Raw genomic sequence first — 21738 nt, forward strand, 5'->3', positions numbered from 1 at the left:
ACATCCAATATTGTCTCTTCATTGCTATTGTATCTTCATTGCTCAGAGATATGTTTTTTCTAATACAGCTTAAGGGGCTATAAACCTCAGGGGTGTCTATCTCCTGCAATGTAATTAATTTTAATTGTATTACAGACGTTTTCAGATTTGCTAACTTCTGTCTTCTTAAAAGAGAGAAACAGACAGAGAAAACATCGTGTGTTTACTAATTAAGCCGCTAAAATGAAGGGGAGGGAGAGGAGCTCAGTGTTGGAAGGAAAATATATATATTTCTTTTCATCAGGTCATCTTTAGCAGTCAGAGGGGAGGCTTTTTTATTTTAAAACTCAGGAATACTAGAGATATTGACTATAAAAAATATCACTTGAAATTTGAATTTGCCTTCAGCATGAAATGTTTTTGTGTGCCAGTCTATCCCTGACAAGAGAAACAGACTTTACTGAATGGTAGCAAAATTTTACTTTGTAATCGAAAAGTAGTCCCTTCCTGTGATCACGATGTCTTTTTAGTATTCAGCCCAGAGGATTCAGAAAAAGATTACATTTACCATAATTAACATATATGTAAATGGAGATCATGGCTATGAATGATAAATTTTCATAGCAATTTAAACCTTGTTCAAATTAATCAACCATACAGACACTTGATTAATGAAAGGCAGCATCACTTTAAAATGCAACATGTTAATATATATTTCTGTTATCGCTGATCAAAGAATCTTTAAACATAAACCAATTAAGCCAAGGTTCAATCTACATTTTTACTGGCTTAATTCCTACATAATTATAACCGTATTGGAGGGGGGGGGATAAAAAGCATTTTATTCCATTTCATATTTATTCACTAAATTGACTTGTAAAGCAGAGACTTGCAACGCATCAATAAAATGAATCCAAAAACTGTAGCAAAACATCAACAGATAATTTAACAAAAGCCCACAAATTTTACAACTTGAATTGCAAGTGGGCGTTTTCTTTGCTTTGCTTTTTTGTCTATGGTTGCCTTCTTCTTCTTCTTCTTCTTCTTCTTCTTCTTCTTCTTCTTCTTCTTCTTCTTCCTGCTCTTGCGGCAATATGCCATGCAGAAATTTATCAGTGGAAACGTCTCCCAGCATGGAGATAAAATGAAAAAAACCATTTGCTGGAGTTCAAGAGTGTTAGCGTGTTGTTGTGTTTTATGTCCAGTTTCTTGTCTTCACACAGGCATCTGGTTGGCCACCCTAAGAACAGAATGCTGGACTAGATGGGCGCTTGGACTGAGCCACCAGCCTCTTCTTATGCTCTTCTGCATAAGAGCAGGGCCAGAAAAAGGTGGGAATCCTATGCTTTGTCATTTTCAGCACTGTAGCTAATAGAAGTGTAGGATACAGACAGATTTATATAGCTTCTAGCAAGTGTCGTAAGCTGTTTATGAAGAATATCAGTGTGGCAATATATCAAGAACTGTCTGTCAAAAATAGCAAGCAAATACAACTTTCCACTAAGAGTTCGTTCAGATAGATAGATAGTCAATAGTGCAAACATTGCATGCCATAGTAAGGCAAACTTTGGGCATAGGTTCTCTGCTACAGGTCGTTATTAGTGAGGAGAGCACTTAACACACTTAGGACTCTGCTGCATTTGTAAAGTAAAAGCGCTTTATATGCATTATAACACTGTGACACCAGATGGCACTGTGGAGTCCCGTCTTTCGCCAACTTGATTTCCCTTTTTGAACGTGTTTTCCTGAAACACTTTTTTGATGTATCTAGATCCAGCCTACTTCAAATCTTGGCTAAGCTCAGTGTGGTGCAGTGGGAAGAAAGTGGCTGTTGACTCCTCTTTGGGAGCCTGCACATTTGCGTGGTCCCCAATATGCCATAGTTTGGTTAACCATGATGTGCAAACCAGACCATTGTGTTATTATGTCCTTAGACATTTTCTAAAAGGTACTGGTGGAGTCTCATCATACAGAAGTAGTTGATTTTATATGGTTTGTTTGGGAGAAGACATGGGAACACATGATTTTTCAGGACTGTTGGGCAACAATTCTATGAACACAGGGTTTACATACTATAAGTTAATGAGATTCAGAGTGGTTGGACCTAGGATCATATTAAATAGTGGGTGGACATAGCAGACAACACAGTGATTCTCCAAGCAGCTCTCTTTATTCTCAGGCTGGAACAGAACTGAACTGAAGGGCTGAGCCAGCCTGCTTATATAGTACTCAGTAACATGCAACAGCAGCAACTCTCTCTCTAGCTACCCAATCCATGAGCGGCCCTCTCAATCCTTCATTTGCATGTGCAGACCTGAGTGAGAACTGCAGCCACGGTAGGCAGAGTGAAACTATATACACAACACCCCTAGTGGCCTAGGGCGAGAACTTCAATACATAACAGATCAAGGTTCAAATCCTCACTTGGCCATGAAGTGCACTTGGGCCAGTCACTGTCTTTCAGCCTAACCTACTTCACAGGGTTGCTGTGATGATAAAATGGGAAGGAGAAGGCCCAATATATTTTGCTGCTTGTGGCAAAGGGTAAGATGGAGTCCCCTTCTATTCTATGAAGCTGACTGGACTGGCAGGTGAAACTCACCTCAGTATTGGCAATGGAATAGTGACCTCTAGCATACCTGAGGGCAGCAGGCTAGTTCAGAGGGTACTTGACAGGCCTGCAAGACACACAACACTGATATTTAGCAGATGTGAATGTCTTGGGTGCTCAAAATGAATGTGTGTGTGTGTGTGCCATTGCTGCTCCCTAGCACTTGGCACCTGAGGCGATTGCCTCACTCTGCCTAATGGTAGGTCCCTCATCCGAGCTATGTTTTAGGGAAACGTTTTGCTTCAGCACATGAAATAACCTATTTTTAAAAATGCTTTAGACACACACTGTTGATATCTAGTTCTGCCCACAAAGATCCATGCCACACTGCAGGTTCTGATAGTCTGTCACAGGGGTCAGCAACCTTTTTTCAGCCATGGACCGGTCCACCATCCCTCAGACCATGTGGGGGGCCGGACTATATTTTTTTTGGGGGGGGTGAATGAATTCCTATGTCCCACAAATAACTCAGAGATGCATTTTAAATAAAAGCACACATTCTACTCATGTAAAAACACACTGATTCCCGACCATCCGCGGGCCGGATTGAGAAGGTGATTGGGCCGCATCCGGCCCACGGGCCTTAGTTTGCCTACCCCTGGTCTATATCACCTACTAAACAGGGAGCAATGGCTTTTAGGAACTGGGATTGCCTTGTGAACTGCCTCTTTTCATGACTGCCTGCCACTATTTTGTAAGAACTGTTTTGACTCTTGGTTGCCCTTCTTAGAAACTCCTGTAGTATCTGCAACTAAACACTCGTGTAATGAAGAGTTTTTGAAACAGAAATATTGACAACTGTTTATACACAACCAGTCTAGATTACAATTTGATTCTATTGACAACACCTCAGTTGAGTACACCAGATGGAGAGGAAACATACATTTTTAATGATTATTTTTGTGAGAGAGATACAGCCTCCAAAAATTGTTTTTGACAAACTTGGGAATATATGTCAATTTCTCAGGATCATATTTTAGCAAACATAGTCTTGAAAGGTCACTGGTCAAAAAGTTTTATTTTATTTTCACAAAGCAGCTTGAAAAATTATGTCAGTTTGTAACATTAGCTCCACATTCAGGGTTTTGTTGTTGTTATTGTTGTTGTTGTGGAGCCTTGGCAAAATGTTGTTCTTCCCTAGCTCTCTGTTTGACTATAGAAAGCACTGGAGATTCTCCAATAATTCCCACCTCCAGTACGTCTCACTGCACTGGCTTGACTGCTCACTAAAACACTGGAACACCATTCAGAGAGGGTAGCAAAAAAGGGAGTGTGATTGTCCCGTGTGGGTGACCTTGCATTTGTTAGTATGCATATAAAAAGCAAACGTAACAAACACACTTAAAAATACTGGCACTTTTTGGGGGGGGAGGGGCGGAGTGTTATGCCTTAATCTTGAATATATAGATGAGTGGCCTTTGAACCTTGCTGTGAATCTAAACACCCCCACCTCACTTACCGGTAAATATCTTTGTTTTATAAAATTGCATACTTGTTGAAATGTGATCATCTTGCCAGAAGCTTCCTCTGTACTTGTCAACTGCTAACCAGTTCAGTTTACTTGTACTTGTCTCTATGAAACCCAGATCCAGGCAAGACGTTTTGCATTTCCACAATAATGTGGGGAGGTGGAGGGGGTGGGTGGGTAGACAGAATACTTTGGGCATGCTATGGGGGAAAATATTGATGGTATATTGCCAGTTCTTTTTCTTTCTTTTTAAGTGTTGCAAACAGCAGCAGCAGCAGCATTATTCCAGTCTGGCAGGGATGCAAGGAGTTTTGAAATTAAAAAGTGGCAGTTCTACTGTACAGCAGACCTTTTCTTTTCTTTTCTTTTCTTTTCTTTTCTTTTCTTTTCTTTTCTTTTCTTTTCTTTTCTTTTCTTCTCTTTTCTTCTCTTCTCTTCTCTTCTCTTCTCTTTCCTTCTTTCTTCTCTCTCCTCTCCTCTTCTCTCTCTTTCCTTCTTTCTTCACTTCTCTACTCTCTTTCTCCTCCTCCTCCTCTTCTTTCTTTCTTTCTTTCTTTCTTTCTTTCTTTCTTTCTTTCTTTCTTTCTTTCTTTCTTTCTTTCTCTCTTCTCTTCTTTCTTTTTTCCTCCCCCCCCCTCTCTCTCTCACACACATATTTTTGAGTTATATATAGCTCTCACATGACACGGGATGGTGGGGTCACAGCTTCTAGTTCCACAATTACAGCCTTGGCCCCCTCCCCACATGGGGCCATGTCTGCACACACACACAGGCTTCAAGGGGAGGCAAACATGTGTATTGAACAGGCTCTTGCTATGGCTCCTCCCCTGAACTGAGTGGCAGAAGGCCGGGCCTTGTTCTCCCTTCCACGTGACAAGTTAGTTGTGTGAAGAGAACACCTGACTGGGAATTAGGTAGCCACAGTCCTCCTCCTGCAAACCCCAAACCTCACAGAAGGCGCCTGCCTTGCCCTGCCCATAGGGTTGGCATAGCTTGCAAAAATGAAACTGCAGTCAGATCAAAAGCAGCTGGAGCCAATTTGGGGTATATCCGTGAGAAATGGCAGCTGGCCTCATGACTTTGCTGCCTCGCAGTTCAGGCACGAGGAAATGAGCTGAGAGGACATGCCTACGGTTGCTGCTTCCACTGCTTGGGCCACATTGAAAACGCACCTGAAATGGCCCAAAGTATAAACACCTGTAACGTGAGAGGGTGTGGAAAGGACCTGGCTTGTAAACTAGCAACCGAGCCGGCCCTAACCAGACTCCTGGGGCTTCGTTGTTCCAGGCAGTAGAAAGGAAACTTATGAAGGCAATAAGCAGCCGTATTTGTTTCATTTGGTTTTGTTTCATTTCATTTATTTAAAAGCATTTATGAGGCTGAAGCTGGGGGGGGGGGCTATGCCTCAGTAAGCGGAGCAGAGAACGTATGCTAATCCCTCAGGGAACAGGCAGAAAGGCCTCCATTTTGAAGAACCAGCAAACCTCCTGAGGTAAATTCCCAGGTTCATATTCTCAAAGCTTTATTGGTGTATGTTCAGTAGGGTTCAATACAAAAGGACCACTCATTAAAAAAGTAAAATAAAATCCTGCAACTAACACTTAAGTTAGTGTTGTACAGCATTCATGAATCCTGAGGTAAACTCAATAGTGGATAGCAGTGAAGAGGCCATTGCTAAGAATAAAAATAAGAATAAGAAGGATTAAAATGTGCGATTTTTTTTTCTTATTTTCATTTTTATTCATATTTATTATTATTACTTTGTCAAAATAAAAAATAAAATTATAAAAAGAGGCCATTGCTGGGCCTAGCTAGTGAAGGTGTTGGAACAATTTCATAGCTAAAAAATATCTTTGAGGGAGCGAGAGAAATAGGAAGATACTTAAGAAATAATGATAGTGGGTTGCTATTGTTTTTCTGTTACTTGCCCCAATGCTCTCTCTTTCTTTTTCTTTTGAATATTGAACAACAACAACAACAACAACAACAACAACAACAGGAAAAAGGAAGATACTTAAGAGATAATGATAGTGGGTTGCTATTTCTGTCACTTGCCCCAATGCTCTCTTTTTCTTTTTAATATTTAATAATAATAATAATAATAATAATAATAATAATAATAATAATTGGCTGCAACCACGCCTTTGGGTTATGTAGCAAAAGCTGCCTGATCCTGAGTCAGGCCATAGCTTAGTATTGTCTGGTCTGACTGGCACTAGGGATTGAACCTGAGACTTTCTGTACGCAAGGCAGAGAGGCCTTACCACTGAACTACATTCCTTCAAACTACGTCTGAACATGCATATTTTGCAACTCCTTTATCTCTTTATGTTTATGTGCTTTAAGGAACCTCAGCGGTGGGAGTCAGTGAACACTTTATTCAGTAGGGGGTTTCCTTGGTTAGCAAAGCAACAGTTAGAAGAACAGGGTGCACCCTTAAAAAGGAGGCTTGTGTCTTCAGCACACACTGAAAGCTATACAGCGAAAGTGCCAGACACACCTCTGTGGAGACGGAGTTCCACAATTTAGGTGCTGATGGAGAAAAACAAATTTACTTCTCTTGAGTTTGTAGTAAATGAATGTGTTGCTTTAAACCACCAGAGGGCACTGTGTAGCAATCGAGCCAGCACCTTTTATTAGCTCTCTGAGCTAACTTCATGCCAAAACTAAGCCATTTTGTTCTTTTCCCCAGAGGAGATGTCATCTGTTTCTTTCATCTCCACTCATCCTGCAAATAGTTCCTGCATGAATAAAGCCTTTGAACTCCAGAAACTGTAAGTGATTGTTCCACTTTAATTCACCCCTGCTGCTTGGTGTGCTAATGATGGGGGCTGCAACAGAGAAAGCCCTCTACAGGGCTACCACACCACAAACTTCCAAGGGCAGAAATTAAACTTAACTTTTGGTACAGAGTCAGCCCTAACCCTTGGGTGAGATGAAGCAACATATCTCAGGCAGTAAATTTGGGGATTGTAATGAAGGACAGCATGGAGCCAATTATTTTATTTTATTGTTTAATCACCGTTTGAATTGTTTGCAAACCACAAATGCATTGATCACTTCTATTTTGGTTGTTCTTGCTTTGGTAACCACTGTTGAACAAATTTCATAGAATCATAGAGTTGGAACTTGGAAGAGACCACAAGGCCACCCAGTCCAACCCCCTGCCAAGCAGGAAACACCATCAAAGCATTCCTGACAGACGGCTGTCAAGCCTCTGCTTAAAGACCTCCAAAGAATTTGCAATGGTCTGCATTGCTTGTCATGGTCATGTCATGAACTAAATGAGTTGGGGAGTGCATGTTGTGTTTTTAGACGTGTGCTGAACAGCCAAAGGAATAGCAGTTCATATAAGGAAGTTATCTTGATGGAAGATACTGGCAAATCCAAGAAGCCTAAGTTGCCAGCATCAATGGCGCTTGCAATTGCATTGCATTGCTGAGCATGATTTTTGCACACATATAAAATGTATAAGAAAACCAACCTAATATCGCTAGACTATGCCATGTTTTCCCATATTCATTTATGTGCTGTGATTAGCTGGTTCTTTTCAAATGCCAGGGATGTATTGCTCACTAGAGGAACTTCAGTACCCAGCAGTCTTTAATATAAAAGGCAAGCCTTCCCACTAATGAGCAGTTTGTCTAGTGTTCTTAACCTTATCAGCAGCTCCTGAAGTGATAAAGGCTTAACTATTATGCACTGAAAGGTGTTGTTAATTCTCAATCTTCATGGAGGAAAAAAAGACGCTTTTTGTCACTTAGGACTCTACTGTTAAACTTAGCTGGCTGCTTACAAATTACCTTTCCTGTTCCATGGAACAGTCAGTGGAACTTGCTGGTGGGTACGCAGCAGAGGAATCTTCCTCTTATCAGGACAAAACGATGCCTACTGCTTAGTAGAAAAATAATAATTTGAAAATTAATGATGTGGAACGGTCTCAGGATGTAAGTTGGTCCAAACATGGATGATGAAGGGGGGGAAAGAAAGAAGAGATTATAAATATATCGGTAAACAAGGGGGGGACCCCTCCTCCATACTTAATGGGCTTAAACCATAGCTCTAATTCTGCCCTTCTCCCCAATAAAAGAATCTAGTTTAAGCTTAGTCTCTCTGTGTTACTGAATGAAGAGTTCAGCACATCATTGTCTCTCTGTAGCTGCAAGAGAAACAATAAAAGCATGATCAGCTGAATGCTTAAATATGGCTGAATGTTTGATGAGATGAAGATGTAATTTTGTCTATGTTCCCCAAGGATCTGGATTAAATACGACTACAGGGCCTAATCAAATAGCTAGTCACTGAACAACAGTCCCAACTGCATTTTTCATTCCAGACATGCCGTTTGCCTTCTCTCTTCACCCCCCACACCCCCAGTCCATTACTTATTCACTGGTTTGTCAGCAGTGTGCATTATTAGCGCTTGAGAGATAAAACTTTAAGTGTTGCTCCCAATTAGCACAACAGTGACCATGCACCATGCTCTGTGCTTAATGCCTGCTCTCAGAGAGGAGCTGGTTTTGAAGGTCTGAGGTGGAGGAGGGAAAAAAATGAAACAGCTTAAGCATTCATTTTGAGTGGAGAGACAGCTCCTATTAACATTTAACAGCATTTGTGCAACTTGGTGCGGAGGTTATGATGCAAATGAGGAGGAATTAAAAGTGGCCAGGGGTTTGTCATTGATGGATTGCAGTCTGGCGGTGTTCACACTTCTGCCGTGTCCATCAGAAGCGATTACTGTGTAATTAAACCTTATTTCTCGACTCTTCAGTGCATAATTACTTTGTGAATGTAACCATCATCTAAAAAAGCTACCAAAACGCTTTAGCATTTAGTCTAGCAGTCATTTCCCCTTGCTTGTGTCAGATATAACCATCAGACAGTGCAAAAAGAACTGTCACTTTTAATAAGAGGCAAAAAATTAAATGAAACAGTATGCTTATTACAGGAAAATTAGGCGTTCAAGTGGTAGAGTCCTTTTCCGCTATTTGCATAATTTATTCTTTTTTGTCCCTCACACCAGAAGCTTCAGGCAATTTTCCCTCACATTTAAATAGATCGCACATTTAAGGCTACTTAAGGAAAATTATCACTTTGCATATTTTAATTGTTGTGAAGAAAGTGAATAGAAGAGGTCTGCAGCTTGGACTCTTGAGTCGGTCAGATGCTCAACTGTCTGATTCTGGAGCTCCCCACTGCTCCACTAGAGATAACCCTACAGTTCACAGCCATCCACTCGCATTTCATCAGCATGCAAATGCAGCTCCAAGCACTATAATAAGTGGGTCTTTGATATTTACAAACTAGCCGCTAATAACTAAAATGTAATTTGTTTGACATAACTTTAGATTCCCTTATCTGTCTGCTTAAAAAAAAAAAAACCTTGATAAGTCCTTTAGCATTACAAAAACCTAAGATATCATCCATTCAAACCACAGCTTGCCCTATTAGGTCTGGCAGCATTATGCTCAGGAAAATCATGTCAGGTACTGTCTTCACTTTCGTTCCAGCAACACATCTCTTCAATTTCATTTTGAATTCTTTTGTTTAATTTCCCCCTCCCTCCTCCCTACTTTAATCAAATGAAATGAAATTCAAATAAGATTACAGCGAGAAATTCTTTCCATTTACCTACGGAAATATATCTATTAGTCTGATGCCACACAGAAATAGATGTTTCAGTCACTAAGGAAAGGCTATAATACTGCAATTTGCTACTTGGTGTTTCATGGGGGAAGGCGGGGGATTTTATGGTACAGAACATTACAAAGCAGAAAATCTATAAGCAGGCAGATGATTGGTTTGGTTTATCATTATGCTTTATTATGAAGCTAGTGAAAAATTAAAAATGAGATCTAATGAAAAATTTGATCAGATGTTGCACAGATTATCATTACATTTAATTAAATAGACTGAAAAAGTGTTCCCCAAGGTACAATTTTTACCATATTATATTTTTCACAACTTACCAAATCTGGAAAAGTTAACCAAAAATGAAAGCCATGCTTTTGTTTCTGGAAGCCTAGACTCCTGAAGTATATCAACAAGAGAATTTGATTAGATAGGCATCACTTGTGCTAAATTACAAACAATTATGTGCTGCCTTTGGCTGTTGTGCCTTCAAGTACAGCTTCTAATACTGGAATGTGTCAGGTTGTTAGTATACATATGATGCCACTAATGCACCACAGCAGCAATCTCTTTATTTGCTAAAATGCACTATCCGTCATCTTACTAGGACGGGGGTGGAATCACATAAACAAGAATTCTAAAACCTGTTAACCATCGAAGTAGGCGTAGCTCTCCTCCTCCTTCCACATATGATATTTAAATGTATTCCTAACAGGAGATAAAAGAAGCTGCTTACAAACACCATTACTATGTGTCCAGTCAGCCTTACTTAGTAAACACACAGCCAGGTTATAATGTGCAGTTGGAGCAATTGCACCAGGGCCCATCCCTTTTTTTAAAAAAAGAAGATCTAGCCCTCCTGGAAAGAAACTTAGGAAGCAAAACCACTTTAAAGTTTTATTTACAATTAAGCAGTATACAAATTTTATTAAATAAAATAAATGTTGAAAGTGTGAGGAAAACTGTGATGTCTGTCATACAAGCACTAAGGCCCCTTTTGCAGCCATTTTATACCTCTTCTATATTGTCACAACAGTCATAAGAGGTAGGCTGGCAAGAAATGAGCAAAAACAATGATGAATTAAATGAGTTTAAAATGTGAAACTGGACATGCTCACAGTATTTTCTTTTTGTTTATCAAGCAAGCTTGTCAAGATGGGGTTTTTTGTTTGTGTTTTGCTGAGAGTTGAGAAACTCCCCAGGGTCAGAATCCTGTAATGCATATGCCAAATAAATCTGTTAGTTGTTAAAATACTACAGGACTTTCTTTCTTTTTTAATACCTTGTTTCATCCATTCATTTTGGAGTTCCCTTTTTGGGAACTCCAACAGGGCCCCCAACAACCTTAATCCAGTCTTGCACATGCTTTAAATTTAATCTCCATGTAGTTCATCTCATTTTATCCTTGTAACATCCCTGATAGAAAAACTAGCTGCTAGGCCGAGAACTACTGACTTGTTCAAGGCCACCCAGTAATGGACATTTTCAAACATTCAACCACAAAATAGTTGCCATTATGTTACATTGGCTCTTAGGCAAAGCCTTGCATCTCTCCCCCCCCCGCCCATTCCCTTCTCAGTCCCTATCCTTTGGGTTACCTCTTACCATCCTTTGGGTTACCTCTTACCACATAAGCACATTGCATTTAGGCTCCAACTCTGCCCTCCACTTAACCTCTAGGCGTATCTTTTGCAGTTTTTGTGGTTCTTTAGGAAAGAGACCTGAAATGCCCACCTTCCAGAAAAGAGTCATGACTGTTCCAAACAGTGTAGCATGAAGTCTGAATCCCTTCTTTAATCCCACCTCTCTGGCAGTATTGAAATGGCAGTGGTAAGGGTGGACTGGGGATTCTTCTGGTCTGTGTGTGTCAGCATGGAAACCACGGGGGGGGGAATGATTGGTCACCTGACACTTGCCCAACTTTGGTGCCAACTGAGCACCTGCACCATAACAGTTAAGCTTTCTAAATAATAAGCTATTATTTAATAGCTTTTGAAACACTGTCGGGGTTTGGGTGCTGGAGCTCCTCGTGCACGGCCTTGGACTGGTTATGCACGAGGTACCAGTTGCGGGGAAAGCGGCCAGCGTTCCGCGTGCTTTGAGCACGGTCGCCGGCCAAGCCTCACAGTCTGAAGGATGATGAGTAAGCCAATTGAAGACTCTGATGGTGTGTGAGTTCCTAGTTGCCTTCTTTAGAGAAAAGTTGCCTCGTGAAATAAAATATATACCCTGACTCTGAATAGACGGACCAGTTTAAAGAAATAAAAATTTTACTTTACTCCCCCCTTTAACCCCAAAGGAAGACAGACACCGGTTGTATCTTTAGTGGCTTCGGCAGGACCCGCGTAGGCTCGTCCCCTAAGCTAAGTTCTCCTAAGCTTAAAGACCCTGCGCGCCCAATCTTCCGCGAGGCTAACTAAATAAACTAAAACCGAAATATCTTCCGCGGGCCTATCCCTAGGCTAACCTAAAAGAACCTAACTAAAACTAAAACCGAATGATCTTCCGCGATCTAACTCTAACTAAAGAAAAACCCATCCAACCCGTCCAGCCCGCTCCTAGCCCCTTAAACTAAACTTGACTTCAACTAAAACCCAACTAAAAGAACATAAGAAGAACGTGCGGTCTCGTGCTACTCCCCCTGCCTAAGCGGGGTGCCTCTGCCTTTTATTAGGGAACAAACGTGACATCATCATTAGTACTTTAACCAATAAAATCACTGTTGCTGCCCTCCAAAAGGGCGGGAAGCAAGTTTAACGCTCATTAACAACTTTGAACATGACCGGATCTACAAAATAAAGGCGGATTAATCTTGTAAGTGAACCACACTATTCATTCATGCTTTCACTTTCACTTTCACGCGCAATTATACCAAAAGTAGACCTTGAAAAACCCATAAAATAACCAATTAATTATGAATCCATGGCGGATCCGTGAAACGTATTCCGACATATCATCTTTCTTTTTTTGTTTTAAATTAAATTAATTTTGATTTAGTTATATAAAAAAAGAAGGTTAGAGATATCATAGCAATAAAGTCATGAAAATAACAAACCACTAGCCGAACATAAAAAATGATCGATCCGATACACTGTAAACCTTCTAGGCATATATAAATACTTCAATATGTAATATAACACAACAAATCACCTCATAAGCATGTATACTTTCGCGTGCAGCGTAAAACAACAAATTACTCCCCAAACACAAGAGAGGACCTGATGCAGGTCCAAAATTAAGAATAACGGATAACGACTGCCCAAACATAAGAGAGGTCCCGATCCGGGACCCAAAATTAAAGTATAACTAGAGCTGGGGCTACATGGCCTACCCAGACCCCTCCCCCATTTTTTTTAATTTTTTATTTGGAAAACTTAAGTAAAATGGATAAGGTAACATAAAGGGTGTGTGGCACTGAGGCTACAGAATCGAAAGAACTTTCAGGAAGGCAGATTCTGGACTTACCACAGCGACCACAGGTAACGGGGAACTAGGGTCCGATTCCAGAGAGGGGATTTAAGGCACCTAAGTACAAGTGGTTTGCGCCACAAGAGGGGATATAAGCTACCTACATAAAGGTGTCCCAGCCAGGATGAGGATTTAAGCCATCTACGCAAGGGTTTCCAGCGAAACGAGATGGGAATTAAACCAACTACATAAAGGTCTCCCATCAACAGCAGGAAACAGAGTGAAGGGAAAAGCTGGGAACCTGGTTTACTGCCAAAAGGTAGCATATAGAGGGGTATTCTTCAAAGAAAATAGGGGTACCAAAAGGGTAGGACGCCACCAGACTTGACACATATATCTTGAACAAATCCGAGAATGACCAATTCTTTGACCAAAGGAAATATTTCAAATAAGACATAATAGTGTTACCACATTTTGAACTACAACTTTTGCAAGCACAACGTGGAGATTTAGGATTACTGAAATAAAACATATATGCATGAATATGTCTATGACTAGAACTGCACAAAGACGATATTTTTAACCTTACATAAACATTTCCATATCATCAAAATTGTGACGCTCTAAATGGAAACCATTGCAGAAAAGTTATCATATATATAAACACCCATATCATTAATTACCAAGCTATATGGAAAACACATGTAATATGCGAGGCGGATATTTCAAGAAGCATACAAAGGCAAATATGCAATTTTTACAAGTACAATATAAAGTACAAGACAGGTTTAGAACTGCAAAATGGTGTTGGAGAGGAGGATGAAGACGATGAATGAGTTGCCGGTCGTCTTCTTCTCCGACTACACATGACCATGTAGAAGAAATAGTCCTGGAACTCAGGAAAAGTTCATGGAGCTCAGGAAAGTACTGAAACATCGAGTTCTGAAGAAACAACGATACCTGTAGAAGAAAGGAGGTTAAGCAAGCAAATCAAGGTGATCTGCTAGTGAATGCAGGTATGGGAATAACTGGAACAAATCTAGGCAGCCAGGAACCAGAGGCTGCCCAGAGGCAAACAAAAGGCCTAGGCAGTAGGAGGGTAAGGCAAACTGCCCAGAACTCAACTGGTGCTGTTAGTTGAGCACTTTTGAAGAATTGCTGCATTTGACAGGAAGTTGAGAAGTTAACGAATAGCTAACAACCAGAGTTAGACATCACGGCTTGTGATGAAAAGGGAGTATCGAATTTCACGCAAAGTTTGTCCAGCGTGTTTCTTGAGTGAAGAATGGAGTTGAGCACACAAACAGGTGTGGGAAATAGGGGTTCTTTTCGCAGAAGTAGGGACAGTCCTCCGCTGAGAAGATTAAGCAACAAGGGGTTGTCGTTGAAGATGCAGGCTGGCAAGTACCACGCAGGGTTACATGACTTGATCTTCAGGTGAAGAGTTCCTTGCGGAAGACAGTACTTCTGAGCACAAGGAGGAACTGCCTGAAGAGCCTGTAGTAGAGTTCTTGGTTGATGCAGGAAAAGATACTCCAGAAGAATACCTGGGGAGATGCGGAGCATATTTGCAACCAGGTAGAGAGCAACAGAAAGCAGGTGAAAAGGGTTTGCGGTTTTGGTTGGAAACAGGTATGCTGCAAGAAGTGATGGCAGCAATCTGTAGACACGGTGAGTACCATTCAAAACCAGCCAACAGAATGCCCATACAAAAGACAGCACGGAACATAGCAAGGAGCGTCCCATGGTTGACGATTGGATCACTGAGACAAAGGAAAGTTTCAACGGCGTGAGAGTGCTTGAAGATGCTGCTGAACAGAACTTGTAGACAGGAGAATTCACCTTACCAAGCAGTGAAATTCTCCAGGAGAACTTTGCAATAGGTTTTCTGCAAGGGACAGTTTGAAGACTATCAAGGGAACACTCTAAAGTCAATGACTGTGGAGCTTTATCCATGAGGTACTGATGGAGAGTAAAGAGTTGCATGTGATTCTGGTGTAGCAGCTCTTCGATTAGGGCCTCTGCTGCAGCGAGCTTTTCTGACGTCAGCGCCCATTGGTCGACCCATACAGGGGGTCCTTCCTTCCATGTGAGTGGAAGAGCATGTACTGGCGCTGATGCAAAGGCCCACATCAAAAATGCGTATGGACAACAGTTCTTGCTTTAGACAATAAGTCTCTACCCCAAAGGGTGATAGGCACATCCATAACAAGTGGACGGAGCTGCACCATGGAGCCTGAGTCTGACTGGAAGGTAATTGGATGCACGCTCTGGTGGGCGGGTTCGAAACCTCCGACTCCAAAGACTTCCTGGGTGACAGTCGTTGCCCACTGGTCAGGCCAATCTTTTCTGGCGATCACTGTAACATCTGCGCCTGTATCAAGAAGACCCTTGATCTTTCGTCCACCCATTTCTAAGACGAGATGAGGGCGTTCTTCTGTAATCTTGATTAGCGCCATTGCTGCCTGAGGAGGCAAAGAGTCTACAGGAGCTGTAGGCGTAGAAGTAAGCAAATAGAGTCTGGCAATTTCCAAACCTTTTGTTAGGACACAAGGAACAGTTGAAAATCCTGGAATCAGCAACTGCGATGAATCTGTGATTCGAACTAGGCCTGCAGTCAGTGTGACTGTGGCAGGGAGGCGATCCATCCTAGGCAGGATAAGGCAAATTGAGGTGTCTGGGAATGGACCACGAATGGATGTTGGCAATTGCTGAGCAAACCATGGATTTGAGAAGTAACAGTCCTCTGTTAAGAAGAGTGGTATACCTGGGATAGAAGATTCTTCTTGTTCTTCGTTGGCAGTGTTTGAAGATATCTTTTTGGCTTCGGGTTTTTTGCACTGCTGAAGTTGGCAACTCTGAAGCTGCTTGGCGTTGAGTTGGCAAACTTGAGGTTCCTCTGTTGGTAAAAGTTGCTGATGCTGTTGAACCTGTTGGCATTCAGTCAGTTGTGCATCAAACTGGCAGGATGGAACTTCTTCTTTGACACGAGGCAGTAGAAGTTGTTGTTCCTGATAGTTGTTTGGTTGTGGCGGGCTGAGCTTAAAAGCTGGAGGTGACACAAAGGTGTGGACATTGTTAACTGGAGTGATGTTTAAGCTTCCACAAGAGGGAGCTGGCTCACTCACTTGCATTCTTTGGCCACATGGAAAGTGATCATCAGCTGGGTTGCAACTTGAACACTGCTGTTTCATCAAGGGCAAATGTCCTTCAATGACAGATTGACCTTGATTTGAAGATGAATAAAGCTCAGGAGTTGCGAGATTGATCTCAGTAGGATGTCTTCTCAACGTTGAAGGCAATTCTGCGATCAGAGGCTTGACTGTGATTGCTTGCTGTGAAGCAGGGGTGACATCAGTAGGAACTGAAGGGCGGTCAGCAGAAGGTGAACTGAATGCTGTGTTCTCTACTGGAACCCTTTGAATAGGTAAGGCAGATGATGAAACCTCTGGAACCTGAATGCTTGATGAGGTCACATCTTTTCTCTGGACATCTGAAGAGTAGATATCTCTCTGGATCACTCCTTTTTCCTGATGACCTGGATAAGGAGTAGCGTTGTTCACCTTTCTGGGATGGTTGACCTTCATGATGTTCTTGAACTTGCACCCTATTGTTTTACCGGGGCCGGGGCGCGGCCCGCAGAACCGTTTCCCTGAACTGGAGATGAGGTAGGTGATGTGTTTTGTGGATTCAAGCGACAATCATTCGCCCAATGAAATCCTTTCTGACAGATGGGACATCTCTCTGGCGGCTTGGCAGAAGGCCTTGGCGTTGTTGTGCACTGCGACCGGAAATGCCCATCGCCTCCACACCCATAGCACTTCTTGACTGGCGTAGAGCTGTCTTGACGTGGCATCTGTACCGCAGCTGCCAAGAGCTGTGCTTTGTAGGAGTGGGTACCGACATTCTGGCAGACGCGTAGCATCTCAGTCAATGTGGCATCTGGACGAGCTGCAACTGCTGTTAGGGCATTCTTGCAGTCATCATTGGCATTTTCAAAGGCAAGTTGTTTTGTCAGCATGTTTCTGGCATGACGATCTTCTATCTGGCGTTCCACTGCAACAATCAGGCGATCCACGAAGTCCCCATAAGGTTCTTTTGGACCTTGCCTAACTGCAGCGAATCCTGATACTGAGCTAGCATCTGTGCGATTGGGTAGTCTGCGCCAAGCCTTGACTACAATGTCTGCTATGGTGACAAGTGCAGCATCAGGTATGGCTAGCTGTTGATTGAGATTGGAGTAATGTCCTGATCCTGTGAGCATATCTTCTGTGGCAAGTGGCGTTGCACGTCTGGCTGCTACTTCTTTCCACTCTTGCAGGCACAGGAGAGCATCTGTGGGCGACAGGAAGGTGCGAAGAATCAACTTCCAATCAGATGGCAGAAGTCTACTAGTGGACAGTCCTTCAAGTAAACTTCTAGTATAAGGAGCTTGAAGTCCATTTTCGCGTATGGCTTTTCGCAGTTCACGTAGTGTTTCAAAAGGAATGGCTTGATATCTTGCAGGTTGTCCTCCATTAGCACGAATCACTGGAAAGATGTGCATTGGATCAGCACTAAAGTCTATTTGTCCCAAAGCTGCTTCCAAAGCTTGGGTTCTGCAGATGGGCTGCATTGCTGTAGGGTCTGTAGGTGGCATCAGTGAGTTTAAATCTTCTTGATGCTTTCCAAATGATGAGCCACTAGATGGTGCTAAAGAGTCTTTGACATCTGGATGCCTTGAAGATGGCTGACTATGAAGACAAGATGGCTGACTTGAAGTTGGATGAAGACAAGATGGCTGACTTGAAGTTGGATGAAGACAAGATGGCTGACTTGAAGTTGGATGAAGACAAGATGGCTGACTTGAAGTTGGAGCATATGGTTGTTGGCTCTGTACTGCAAGTCCTGGCATCTGGATCATCATTGTTTGGCTTTGCTCTTGTCTTGGAATCTGCATTGGCATTGGAGGTGCTGAAGGGTTGGTAAATTGCTGTTGTGCTGCTTGCATTGAAGCTTGGATTGCTGTTGATTGGAAATCAGCTTGCTGCAAAACTGGAGCTGCTGGCTTGAGCGCGGCCTGCAGGGCAGCAGGGTTTGCTGGCAAAAAGGCTGCTTGCTGCTGCTGCTGCTGGATCGCTGGCAAAAGCGCGGCTTGCGATGAAGGAAGCGGGACCGTTGCTTGGAGCGAGGTCCGCGGCTGCTGCTGACTTGAAATCGCTGGCTGGTAAAAGGCCTGCGATGACTGCTGAGCGACTGGCGGTGGGGCAGTCCGCGGCGGGGCTTGAAAGGCCGACGGCGTCTGCTGCACCGGCACAGGCGGCAATGAATCTGGCAATGACAAATTGGACAAGGGCGAGTGCGTGTACGACAACGGGGCCTGAACTGGCTGCTGCGAGGGGGCCGAAAATGGCACAACCGCAAGCGGCAGCACAGGGGCACTATTAAAAGCAGTATTTCCTAAATTCACTGTTCCATTAAGCAAAACATTTCTTGGAGCGATTTGTTGAAAGCAGTTTCTTACTTTGCTCCATACTAATTGTACAGGAATTCCGATTTTCGGGTTGGCCATAAATTCTAACCCGATCCTTTCCCATGAGGCTAAATCTTTCGTTCCTTCCTTAGGGACCCAGGGACAAATTTCCCCAATGGTTTTAACTAAAAGCTCTACTTCTGATTCAGAGACAGGGTGACCATTTCTTTTCAAAAGGTACAATAAATCTTCACAAAATTTTACTTGAGCAGTTGAGAGTGAGGAGCCCATTTTTTAAACACTTTTCCAAAACTTTTCCTCCCCCACCCGTAGGCTTCTACTAGGGGACACCGGTTCTACCCGTAGGCTTTAACCGAAAAACCTGGCACCCGTAGGCTTTAGCCAGAAAACCTCCGCCCCCACCCGTGGGCTTCTACTAGGGGCTACCGGCCCTACCCGTAGGCTTTGACCGAAAAACCTGGCACCCGTAGGCTTTAGCCAGAAAACCTTTCCCTCCCACCCGTAGGCTTTTTCGGGAGACACCGGCCCTACCCGTAGGCTTTGACCGAAAACCCTGGCACCCGTAGGCTTTTGCCAGACCCTGGCACCCGTAGGCTTTTGCCAGAACCCTTCCCACCCGTAGGCTTTAGGGAAGACCTTACTCTGCCCGTAGGCTTACACTAAACTCCTTGCCGCTCTACCCGGGGACCCCTTGGGGCAAAATATACGCGCGCGACTTCTATTTACACTACTTTGGGCAAGCGGTGGATTCGCGCTACTGCAGCGAAATCCTGGATAAACCGGGCCGTTATACCTCACCTCTCAATGTCTGTTTCCGAGCCACTTCCGATATGTTGCCTTTAACCGGAGTCTTCGTGGAAGCGATTTTTGACTACGCTTCGCCTCAGAGAGGGGCACCACTTGTCGGGGTTTGGGTGCTGGAGCTCCTCGTGCACGGCCTTGGACTGGTTATGCACGAGGTACCAGTTGCGGGGAAAGCGGCCAGCGTTCCGCGTGCTTTGAGCACGGTCGCCGGCCAAGCCTCACAGTCTGAAGGATGATGAGTAAGCCAATTGAAGACTCTGATGGTGTGTGAGTTCCTAGTTGCCTTCTTTAGAGAAAAGTTGCCTCGTGAAATAAAATATATACCCTGACTCTGAATAGACGGACCAGTTTAAAGAAATAAAAATTTTACTTTACTCCCCCCTTTAACCCCAAAGGAAGACAGACACCGGTTGTATCTTTAGTGGCTTCGGCAGGACCCGCGTAGGCTCGTCCCCTAAGCTAAGTTCTCCTAAGCTTAAAGACCCTGCGCGCCCAATCTTCCGCGAGGCTAACTAAATAAACTAAAACCGAAATATCTTCCGCGGGCCTATCCCTAGGCTAACCTAAAAGAACCTAACTAAAACTAAAACCGAATGATCTTCCGCGATCTAACTCTAACTAAAGAAAAACCCATCCAACCCGTCCAGCCCGCTCCTAGCCCCTTAAACTAAACTTGACTTCAACTAAAACCCAACTAAAAGAACATAAGAAGAACGTGCGGTCTCGTGCTACTCCCCCTGCCTAAGCGGGGTGCCTCTGCCTTTTATTAGGGAACAAACGTGACATCATCATTAGTACTTTAACCAATAAAATCACTGTTGCTGCCCTCCAAAAGGGCGGGAAGCAAGTTTAACGCTCATTAACAACTTTGAACATGACCGGATCTACAAAATAAAGGCGGATTAATCTTGTAAGTGAACCACACTATTCATTCATGCTTTCACTTTCACTTTCACGCGCAATTATACCAAAAGTAGACCTTGAAAAACCCATAAAATAACCAATTAATTATGAATCCATGGCGGATCCGTGAAACGTATTCCGACAAAACACAACATAACTTACAACTTCTCATTGCCTATCATCATACAATGTATTGGAACTGATGCTGAGAGATAGTAAAGCCCCTCCAATATGTGTCAGATGGGATTTCAATCAGAGTTAATTTCAGGGATTATTCATTGTCCCATGCTGGTTCCTGAGCACGTTTATCTTTTTTCCTGTGGCTTGTTTTCCAGAACTTTCAGGTGGAATCCAATGTTGTATTTCCACTCATGGAACAGCTTTTGTTCCAGCAAACTCCACTGCTAATATAAGAGAAGGGGAGGTAATTTCCTCCAGTTTGCCCTGTATTCCTTCCCCACTGTTATTCCCCTCCTCACTTTTCTGAAATATTTTTTGGTAGTGCAAGGTGCTGCAGCGCAAAAAAGGAATTGGCCAAAATGGCTCCCCTTACATTAAGAGAGGTGCCCACCGGAAAACAAGCCATTGGAAAAGTTGCATTGGACTCCATCCTTATTTAGTGGCAGGTGCAGCACAATATTAAGTATATTTGCATACACTCATTCCTTCTCATTCACTCATGCTTCTTATTATCCAGCTTACAGTGGAATGTAGAAAATTATCTTGCAAGTTTGAACTCACAATGAAATTTATGAGCTCTCTACAGTAGAAAATCACAGAGAAGGATGTGCAAGTTGAACTTCTCTTCATCCACTTTTTATATAATACCTGTATATGAATTGACTCTAAGTTGGACAACATGTTCCCCCTGTTTTCAATAGTTTGCCCTCTCTGATACTTTGTCTCTCCCCTCCCAATAATTTACCATTGCATGTACCTAGAACACTGTATTACATTCTTTGTAGCAGTGAGCATAACAATGCATTACAAAGAAGTGGCATTGGTTTGGGTGGGGGGAGGAGAGAGGCAGTTTCACTGCTGACTAAATCTCCTAAATAAATCCCTGCGAAATTGCCTCCTGTGAATTGCTGTCCTACTGAGGCTGGAAGGGTAGTAAGTTCTAAGGCAGTCAAGTTCATCCTATAATTTTTCATCTATTTGGTGAGGCAAGGCCAAGGACATGAGATTTCCCAGACAACCGGATTTTTGTCACTGTGCTGACACCACTTCTTAGACTGCATATGAGCAATTTGGCCTGGCATGTTCAGAAGCCGACAGTTAAAATATTTGGGTTGGTAAGTGCAATACTGGTATCTAATGATAAATTAATTAGAGCTCCTGAGTTGTTGGGCTTTCCTTCCCCTTTTATATTCTCATCCCTTGTAATCTCATTCAGTACTCATTTATGGAAAATGCAAATGAATTAGTTATTCTAAGTGTAAAAGCTAACATAGATTGGGT

The 21738-nt window shown here is 42.8% G+C and overlaps 1 long non-coding RNA gene across 1 annotated transcript in view; it reads left to right on the forward strand.

Moving 5' to 3' along the window:
• Positions 1-5459: 5459 nt before the first annotated feature.
• LOC117056091 overlaps positions 5460-21738 on the forward strand; it is a 429770-nt gene continuing 413491 nt past the window's right edge. Inside the window, exons 1-2 of the long non-coding RNA XR_004427689.1 lie at positions 5460-5550; positions 6751-6832. This is a non-coding gene — a long non-coding RNA (uncharacterized LOC117056091). The remainder of the gene's footprint in view (positions 5551-6750; positions 6833-21738) is intronic.

Source organism: Lacerta agilis, chromosome 1, assembly GCF_009819535.1.
Source record: "Lacerta agilis isolate rLacAgi1 chromosome 1, rLacAgi1.pri, whole genome shotgun sequence".
NCBI lineage: Eukaryota > Metazoa > Chordata > Lepidosauria > Squamata > Lacertidae > Lacerta > Lacerta agilis.